The sequence below is a fragment of the Equus quagga genome, chromosome 3, assembly GCF_021613505.1.
Source record: "Equus quagga isolate Etosha38 chromosome 3, UCLA_HA_Equagga_1.0, whole genome shotgun sequence".
Lineage (NCBI taxonomy): Eukaryota > Metazoa > Chordata > Mammalia > Perissodactyla > Equidae > Equus > Equus quagga.
In genome coordinates this window covers 151,026,791-151,036,146 of record NC_060269.1, presented here as the reverse complement: position 1 = coordinate 151,036,146, position 9,356 = coordinate 151,026,791, and positions in this window count along the sequence as shown.

The window sequence follows — 9,356 nt, the reverse complement described above, 5'->3', positions numbered from 1 at the left end:
CAGGAGCGGCCGCGAGCGCAGCGAGCGCGGCGGCGGCGGCGCCCCGGGGCTCGGGGCTCCGGCGGCGAGGCCGGGGCCCTTCGGGGCGCGCGGGGATCCCCGGTGCGCCATGGTCGCCGAGGGGCGGCGGCGGGGCGGCGCGGGCGAGCGAGACCGCGGCCGGGAGAGCGGGAGGGCGCTGGGGAGCGCGAGCGAGAGCGCAGAGAAAGGAGCCGGCGAGGGGAGGGAGCCGGCGGGAGGAGGGGACTCGCCGCTCCGCCGCCGCCGCCGCGCGGCTGAGGACGCACCGCCACCTGCCGGCCGGCCCCGCGCCCGCCCGCGCGAGCGCCAAACGCTCAGGGCCCAGGGGCCCTGTCCCGGGGAAGGCCCCCACCCTCCATGGCCACAGAGCCCTTTCCTCCCTTCCTGTTCCCCCCCTGCGCCCTCCCTCCTCTCCCGCCCTCTTTCCTTCCTCTCTTCCTTTCTTCCTGTATTGACTGAGCACCTACTGGGGGCCAGGCACTGTTCCAGGCACAGAGGGGTGAACAAGTGCCAGGTGCCAGGCCCTGGAGCTGACAGTCTGATGAGCGAGACAGCCCATACCCATGTGGACACCTGCATAGACAAAATAACCCCAGAGAGCCACAACTTGGGCAGACGGTAAGTGGGGACGGCTTCTCCTGTAGGGGCCTCTGAAGAGGTGACAGAAGAGACAGAACACAGTGCCATGAAGATCCAGGAAGGGGCCTTCTAGGCAGCAGGAGGGCAGAGCAAAGGCCCCGAGGTGCCCCCAGCCGAGCCTGGTCCTTGCAGCCAAGCCTGTGGCTTAGGCTTCAGGACTTGCAGACAGTGGCTTTATGTCCCAACCCCAGGGGCCACCAAGGGAGCAGCCCCTGAACAGGAGGACAGACACCTGGGTGGACGGAGCATCCAGAGGGAGAGAGTAGGGGGTGAGGTCCCACCCAGGTCCCACATGGCAGGCCGCAGTGAACAGTGTGGAAACCGAGGCTCCGAGCACAGAAAGCCCCCACCCAAGGTCACAGGCTACCACGGATTTCCATATCAGTTCGTTGAGCACCCACCCTGTGCTCCCCATTGGCCCCAGGGAAAATAGACAGGAGCCGGAGCTTCTCTGAGGCAAGGCCAGGGTCAGAGTCAGCTTTGTGTCATCCTCTGCCAGGCTGGGGATCACCCTGCCCCCATCCTTCCCCCAGAGGCCCCTGCATTAGGTGAAAATCTTCAGGCTCAGGTCCCTGTCACATCTGCCTCCCAGCTGGGTCTCCTTGCTCCAGAGAGAGCGAACCTAACAGGCAGAGGAGGAAAGTCTTGAACTTTCAGGAAAAAGAGAGAGTGGGGGTTCCCTCCAGCCCCCAAAGAGTTGAAGCTCCCAGCACCCTGTCTTCTCCTACTTGCTCGCCCCACCCCCCACCCCAGGCTCAACCACAAGTCATATCCAATAACAGACAGCGGTCACCAGGGCTGCCCTGTGCCCAGTGCTGGGGGATACGGGGCGGCGGCCTGGATGTCTGAGACATCTCCTCCCTTGGAATGTGCCCTCACCCCCTCCCTGGTGTAAATTCCCAACCTGTCAGATTCTAAAGCTCCAGCGCAGGCCCAGGGGCAGAGAGGGATGGGGTAGCCGGCAGCAGGGGCAACATCTGGTCTAGAACAGGGAGCAGAGAACACGGGGTCAGTGCAGGGCTGATGGGAGGGGAGATGAGGCAAAGTGGGGGCCCAGCAAGAGGCTGACCAACCAGCCCACGCCGCAGACCAGCTGGCGGGAAAGACGCTGCCTGGCAGTCAGAAGAGGGACGGGGTTGTCCCTGCTCGGACACACATCCCACAGGCCTTTCCAACTCTCTGAGTCCCCATCTCCCCAGCTGTGCCGGAAGGGGCTCCCAGGTCTCCAAGGCCGGTTCCCGTGTTCCTTGGCTTTAACAGAAGAAAGCCTCAAAGTGCTATCCTCAAGAAAACTGACCGTGACACACCATTGAGCACCTGTCCGTGCGGGCACTTTCTTAGGGGCTGGGTGCATCCTGGAAAAGAAGACAGGGTCTCTGCTCCTGGGGGTGACGTAGCAGGCTATCTTATGTCATTCTCACCACCAGGCTGTGAGGTGGGTAAGACTGTCCCCATTTTACAGTCGAGGAAACAGACTCAGAGCGGTGACCAGCCAAGTTCAGCCGGCCAGAACGCGTCAGAGGCCAGACTCCAGCTCGGGCTTCCTGGCCCCAGGGTGGGCTCCCTCCACCCCCCCAGGTTGCTTGTCACCTGTGTGTGTAGGGCACTAAGGCACTGGGGCATGTTGCTCCTCCCAGGCTCAAGGAGCGGCTCAGCCAGGCAGAAAGCACGTAGGAGCACATCCCCACCACTACCCCAGGCTCAGACTGAGGCGCACGTCCACAGTGACTTGGTTAAGGTCCACGACAAACCGGGGGGGGGGGGGTCCAGACCTGGAATGCAAGTGGTGGGACGCCTCACCAGTGCTTTTTCCAGAACAATCAGCCTCTGCCCTAATGAGGCTGCAAGGCTTTCAGAAGAGCAGGATTGACTTGTCCCTTCTCTGAATCCAAAGCTCAGAGACGTGGTGACTCCCCCAGATCACTCGGTTCACAAACGTTGCTGGACACAGGGGCAAATCGATGAAGGGGACAGACAAGCCCCTGTGCTGGCGAGGAGCTTCCGTCCCATCGCGGACAGACAGATCCCAAGGAAACTCACTGCAGACAGTAGCGAATACCCCAGAAAATAGGCGTCATCTGCTGGAGATGAAGGGGTCCCTGAGGGGTCAGCTTACTCGGAGCTGAGCACTGAGAAGCAGTGGTGAGCAGCAGCCGTGGGTGTGGCGGGCAGAGCCAACCCAGCAGAGGGAGGAGCCGTGAGCGAGCATCCCAGCCAGAGCAGCGGTGTTCAGCGAGGGAAGGCGCTGGGCTTGATTTGTATTCACGGACGGATGCGAAGTCGCTGGAGGGTTTTAAGCAGGGGAGTGAGACCAGCAGCATTTCTACAGCCATCACGCTGGCCGCTGCGAGGACAGGTGCAAGAAGCCACTCTGGAGCCTCCTGTCCAGGTCCAGAGAGAGGCCGTGGTGGCCGGGCACACGCAGGAGGGGAGAACGGAGGGAAGCCCACCTCTGGGCCCTCCCTCCCTCCTGTGCTCACCCTCCTTAGCGATCCACATCAGGGACTCTGGGACGCGGGTACAAGAGAGAGACATGGGAACGTGTAGAAAGCAAGGGATTGCTGGTTGCAATCAGGCATCCTGTCTGCCACCCTCCGGAGACCACAGAGGCGGTGCCGGCTGTGCCCCCCCCAGGCAGCCCACGGCCGCTGCAGGCACTGCTTGTGGGGCCGCTGTGGGCGCTGCAAGGCCGGCCTCGAGCGATGCTTGGATTCAGCATCCGGCCCTCGGGGTGCATCACGTAATATTCAACACCCTCAGGGTCTGCAACACCTGATTATCTGCAACACTCAGATCCTAAGACAGGGAGACAGCCCCAGCCATCCTCCCATCGCCTCCTCCTTCCCGGCTCCCTGCAGGGCACTGGGCTCCAGGCCGAAACAGACCTGGGCCCTGCTCCCGGAGAGCTCACAGTCTGCCGGGGGAGGCACGCAGGCAAACAGCGACATCGGCGAAGCAGGTGCTCCGAGAGAGGTCCCAGGGGGCCTAAGGAAGGGGGAGCGACGTCTGGGGCTGAGAGAGGAAGACTGCTCAGAGGGGAGGCCCTTCACCGGATCCTTCCAGGTGACAGTAATCATCGAGATTACAACTTGTTGAGCGCCCGCTCGGAGCCACGCACTGTTCTAGATGGAAGAACTCACCGAACCTCGTGACATCTACATAGCCCCTATATAGCCCCTATGGAGGGTAGATACTATTGTCCCCAATTTAAAGATGGGGAAGGTAAAGGCACACAGGGTTTCAGTAATTTACCCAGAGGATTCAATGGCCCACGTCCCCATGTCCCAGCCGAGTGTCCTCACAGAGACACCTCACCTCTCTCTTTCTTAAATTGCCTCCACTGTAAAATGAGACCATCACTGCCCTGACTCGGTGCTTCTCAACGAGTCGTCCCTGGACCAGCAGCATGAGCACTAATGGGAACTGGTTAGAAATGCTGCTTCCTGGGCCCACCCCAGACCTTCTGAACCCGAAGCTGTGGGGAGGCCCCGGGATCTGTGCTCTAACCCGCCCTCTGGGTGGTCCAGCCCCAAGTTTGAGAAGTGCCCTGCCAACCCAGCGGTCTAGGCCCACGCTGCACACTGGAATTGTGGGGAACTGGAAAAACCCCGATGCCCAAGCCCGTTCCTGACTCTCTGCCTCTGCGGGCAGAGCCCGGTGGTCTCTAAGCTCCCCAGGTGATTCGAATGTGCAGCCAGCCGTGAGCCACCGCCCTGGCACAGCTTCTCATAAGGATTCCACAGAAGAGATGCCAAGCACCTGGCAGGAGGGAAGCTGAGGGGACAGGATGTTGGGGTGCCAGGCTCCACTGAGGGGGGCCCCCAGTGCTCCCTCAGCCACCCCGGCTCAGCCTCCAGCGAGTCTAAGAAGTTCTGTCCCTGCTCGAGGGGCCAGGGGGCTGTGGGGACGTGCAGAGAAGTCTGATGACTGCCAGCAAGTGACACGGGTTCGAGGAGGGTTTGAGGAGAAGGATCAAGCACTTCATCTCATTATCAGGTTGTCAAGGGGAACGGAGCAAGGCAGTGGGGACATTAACTCGGGCAGGAGCACAAGTCTGATACGAAGGCTGAAGGGAAACGTGTCCAGACAGAGGAGGAAGAAAGGCGCCGCAGTGGGACAGCCAGGGGCCGTCCGCTCCCATCCAAAGAGGCAGGGAGACAGGGAGGCAGGTGTCGGCAGATCTTTGGGTGGCGCCTTTTAAAGGGGTGGAGGGGGTGGTTGTTGCGGTTGCTTTTTGGTGGAGGCGGGGCTCTCCATCCCTGGAGCACTGCCACCGTGGGCTGGCCAAGCTCCGTGTGTGAGAGGCCGACGAGCAGGAGGCCCCCGCCGGGCAGAGACCAGATGACGATCAACCATTCCCGGCCACCCGGGTCCTCTCTAATCGCAGACCCTGCACAGTTAATGCACTGCCCACGCGTGGGTTCCTGTCTTCCTCCATCAAATGTTACCAGGCATCTTCCACGTGCCTGGCATGGTTCTAGGCCCCGAGGACGGAGCAGGGAATGAATCCGACCAACATCCAGAAGCATGAACAGATGGAGCAACCAGGAAGGGTGCTCCCGGCAGAGGACCCAGCGCGTGCAACGACCTGGAGGAAGACAGCACAGGGGGCGTTTGAGGAGCTGGAGGAAGAGCTTCCCGGAGGCAGGATGCAGGGCAGGGCGGGCAGGGCCAGCAAGACTCAGGCTCCCCAGCCCTTGAGCATCCACTGCAGTGTCAGGGGACGGGGTGATGACCAGAACCAGCGCCCGGGCTCAGGAAGATCAGCACCAGTGATGGGGACAGGTGGTCAATGACACGGCAGCGTGGCAGCAGAGATGCAATGCCTGCCCGGGGCCCGTTGTACCAACTCTGCCCCAGGCACTTTGCAGGGTTAGCTTGCCTGCCCCCGCCATGACTGGGGGATGGGCTCCATCAGCATCGCCTTTTCACAAAGAAGAAACTGAGGCACAGCACGAAAAAGGCCGAGGGGCTCGCCCATTTCCACTAGAAGCAAGGGGCAGCGAGCCGTGACCCCGAGCATCCAGCTGAAGAACATGTGCTTGCCCGGGCACTGTGCGCTCCAAGGGGTAGGGTGGGCCCGGGTGGCTCCTCCGTGCCAGGCCCCTTGCCTAGGCTTCCATGTGCCTCAGTCCTCCCCACCCTGTGGGCCTGGAAGGATCCTCAACTCCATTGACGCCCGGGGAGACCGAGGATCCCAGCATGACAGTGACCTGCCAACCCAAGCAGCAGGAGAGTGCGGGCAGCGGGGCCTGAGCCAGGCCTGCCCGAGCCCCATGGCTCCCCACCTCTCCCTGTCTGCACGCAAAGCGCTCTGGGGACAGTGACCTGCTCTGACCAGTGCAGGCAGGGGTGGGGTTGATTCCCTCTCCACACTGCCCCAGATGCCCCTTTCTTATGGGGTTGGAACGTGGCTTAGAAGGGAACCCTCAGCTCCTCAGAGCAGTACAGCCCATGGGCATCTCCTGGGGCCCCAGGGGAGGTCTGGGAAAGTGGCCCGCATGGGCCTTGGGTGTGGGGACTCCCTGTCAGTCCATCTGGGGCCAGAGCTGGCTTGGTCACTCTGGCGGGCAGGGCAGAGGGGCAGAGGGCTGGACCAGGAGTGAGGTACAACCAACCAGAGACCATCCCTGGGTGGGCCTGGCTCCTCCTCAGTCTTGCTCTCATGACTGAAGGCAAGTCCCCCCACCACCCCCCGGGCGCCACACAGGTTGGCAGGGATGCACTGGAATTGGGGGAGGGATCGGTCCTTGTTGATTGCCTCAAGGGATCTGAGGCCCAGAGAGGCTAAGTAACCTGCCTGGGCTCACACAGCTGGAGAGTGGCAGATCTTCAGGACAAGGGCACTAATAACTGATTCAGAAGTGGTTGAGAGGGCATTAACAGCACCCGCAGCGGAGGTGGCTGCTCTGTATTTGAAAGCGCCCATCACACTTGTGTGTCATCAGTGTTGGCCGGGAGAAAACAAGCTCACAGTGGCAGTCGAGAGTGAGGCTGGAGCCTGAACTCAGGTCCTGGCCCTGCAGGTCCCTGGGTAAGTCACCAAACGTCCCTGTGCCTCAGTCTCCTCATGTGTTCAGTGAGGACGGTAACGGCCTCATATCGAAGGTGGTCGTGCAGATAAATGAGTGTGTGTGAAGCGCTCAGAAGGGCACCCGGAACGTGCTGATTGGCACGTGCTGCAGAAAAGGCCTTCATGTGGGACAATGACAGGATAACCCAGAGGAAGTCCCTTGGCATCTACGTAATGACCAATGGTCCATGATCGTCCACTCTGAAGTGTCCCGTCCAATCCCCCAGATGCCCAGGCTGGGGTACAATGCGAAGCCACTCATCAGGCAAGCATTTTCCAAGGCCGGGGCTGGGCAGTGAGTTGCGCAGATGCTGGGTGGCAGGTGGCCCTGACGGGAGGTGCCACCCTCTGCCAGCGGCCACCCCTGTGAGCACGCTTCTCTGTCTCCAGCAGTGTTGTCTTGCAGCCGTCTCGGCCCGGCCGTTCACTAGCCGCGAGCTCTGGGCCCGTCGCCCTGTCTGTAGAACGAGAGGGTGGCTGACACTAGACCTTCCACGGCGGCGCACGAGCCCAGGAGGCACTCTCCAGAACGGCCCTGGGATTCAGGAAATGCTCCAGCTCCATCTTCCCTCTCAGAGAATCGAGTGACACTTGCATGTTAAGGGCTGAAAAGTTCTGCAATTTAGAAATCTGTTTGACTTTGATTAATTCCATTTTTCCCCCAACTTTCGACCCCGTAGTCCTTTACTTCTGCTTAACTGCACGAACACCCTGGAGAACACGGGCCGTTGTGGAAATGTGTGCTCAGTACGGCCGGAGAAAGAGAGGGAAGGATTTATTCTGCCTAAGGCGTTGGCGTCGGAGAAACACACATTTGAGCAGGTCTTGAAAGATGAGTCGGGAGGCGGCTGGAGTAAAACAGAGAGTGCAGCACACACAGGACAAAGGAATGACGGGGGCACGGTCCCCACAGGGAGTGGTGAACGACGGCCCGGCTGCGCAGGACAGAGCGGTGGCTCTAAGACTGGAGGAGAAAGCAGGCCCAGAGGGTACAGGTTTGTGCCTTCGGAGGTCAAAGAGAGCCTTCTCGGGTTTTCAAGAAAAAGAGTGATGTGATCAGATCTGTGTCTCAGAAAGTTAATTCTGGCAGCTTCTGAAAGCTGGAGCTCGGAAGAGAGGCAGGGAGGCCAGCTGGGGGGCCATGGCCTTGGTCCAGGTGAGAGATGACGAGATCTGAAGAAGAGCAGTGGGGAGGGGTGGAGAGGAGGAAATGGAGCGGGTCCCCAGATCCTGTGGTTGCGCCAGGTGAGAAAGAGGGAGGAGTCAAAAGAGACTCGGAGGTATTTGGAAGAACAGTGACACCACTTCTCTAGTGAAGGGACAAATCTGAAGGAGAAGGTGACGCTTTGGACATGTTGCCTCACAGGTGTCTGTGGGACACCCTGGAGGTACCAGTCAGGCTGGGCTAGTCTGGGTTGGGCTGCGGTAACAAATGAGCCCCAAATCTCAGTGGGGTGACCCAAGAAAGGTGCATTTCGTTCATTCACAAAGCTGACGCAGGTCAGGCAACTCTCCTCCCTCTGGTAGCCCTGTCCTCTGGAACACGTGGCCTCCAAGATCACAGTGGCAGGAAGAGAGAGCCAGAGATCCACATGGGATGTTTTGCAGGGGTCAGACCTCGGAGCCCCTCCATCACTCACACCCCATTGGCCAGAGCCCAGGTTCATGGCCTCAACCTGTCTGCAAGGGAGGCTGGCACTGTGGGAGCACGTGGACATCTGGCGAGCCCAACTCGTCACTGTCACACTGGCAAGGAGGCTTTGAAGGCCTCTGAAAATGGTGACCAGGAGAGCGTGAGGGCCTGAGACACAGATTTGGGCACGACCGCTGAATGAGATCACCCAGGAAAAAACACGGAGGAGGAGGAGATAAAATGGGTCGTCACACCATCGTTTCCTCTGAGGTTGTGTTTAGAAATTCCCAGAGGATGACTCAAGATTTAGTCTAAAATCTTTGTTTCCAAATATCCGATTACTTGTTGTCACATAGACAAGGTATTCAGGTTTTTTTCTTGAATTTTTCGGTTTCTATACAGTTCCTTGGGATCTCATAGGCAGCCAAAAGCAGTTAGCAAGCATTTAAGTGTGGCTCCACAACGCTCTCTCCGTGTAAGGCCGAGGGCCTCACGATTATAGATCTGTCTGGAGGACAGGTTTTCACAGCTTTCAATTTTAATAAACATTTGGAAAGAGAACTCACCGTATTCTTGCCTTTAAGATTCATTTCAGAAATCAAAATTTTTGCTACCAAACTATTGGATATGAAATTGATTTTTTATTTAAATGCTTGGTAAACTTACAATTTTTTTCACAAATAAAACTTTACACAAATAAATTTTGGTTGAAAATCATAGTTTGAGGGATTTCAGGTTGGAGGTTAACTAAAAGCCACTGTTTTCCCTGGAAAGGGCTCCTGCCTTAATCAAGACTGACAGAGTATGGGATGCTTCTTCAAAGTGAGTCTTGCAAGGCCCTCTCCTGAGGCTACTGTCCCCACTCTGAGACTAAGGGTCATGACGCTGAGACTATGTCAGTTTTTGTTCTCCACTTATCCTGATGGTCCAGCACAGTACTGGGCACACAGTAGGCACTCAGGATGGATGGATGGATGGATGGATGGAAGG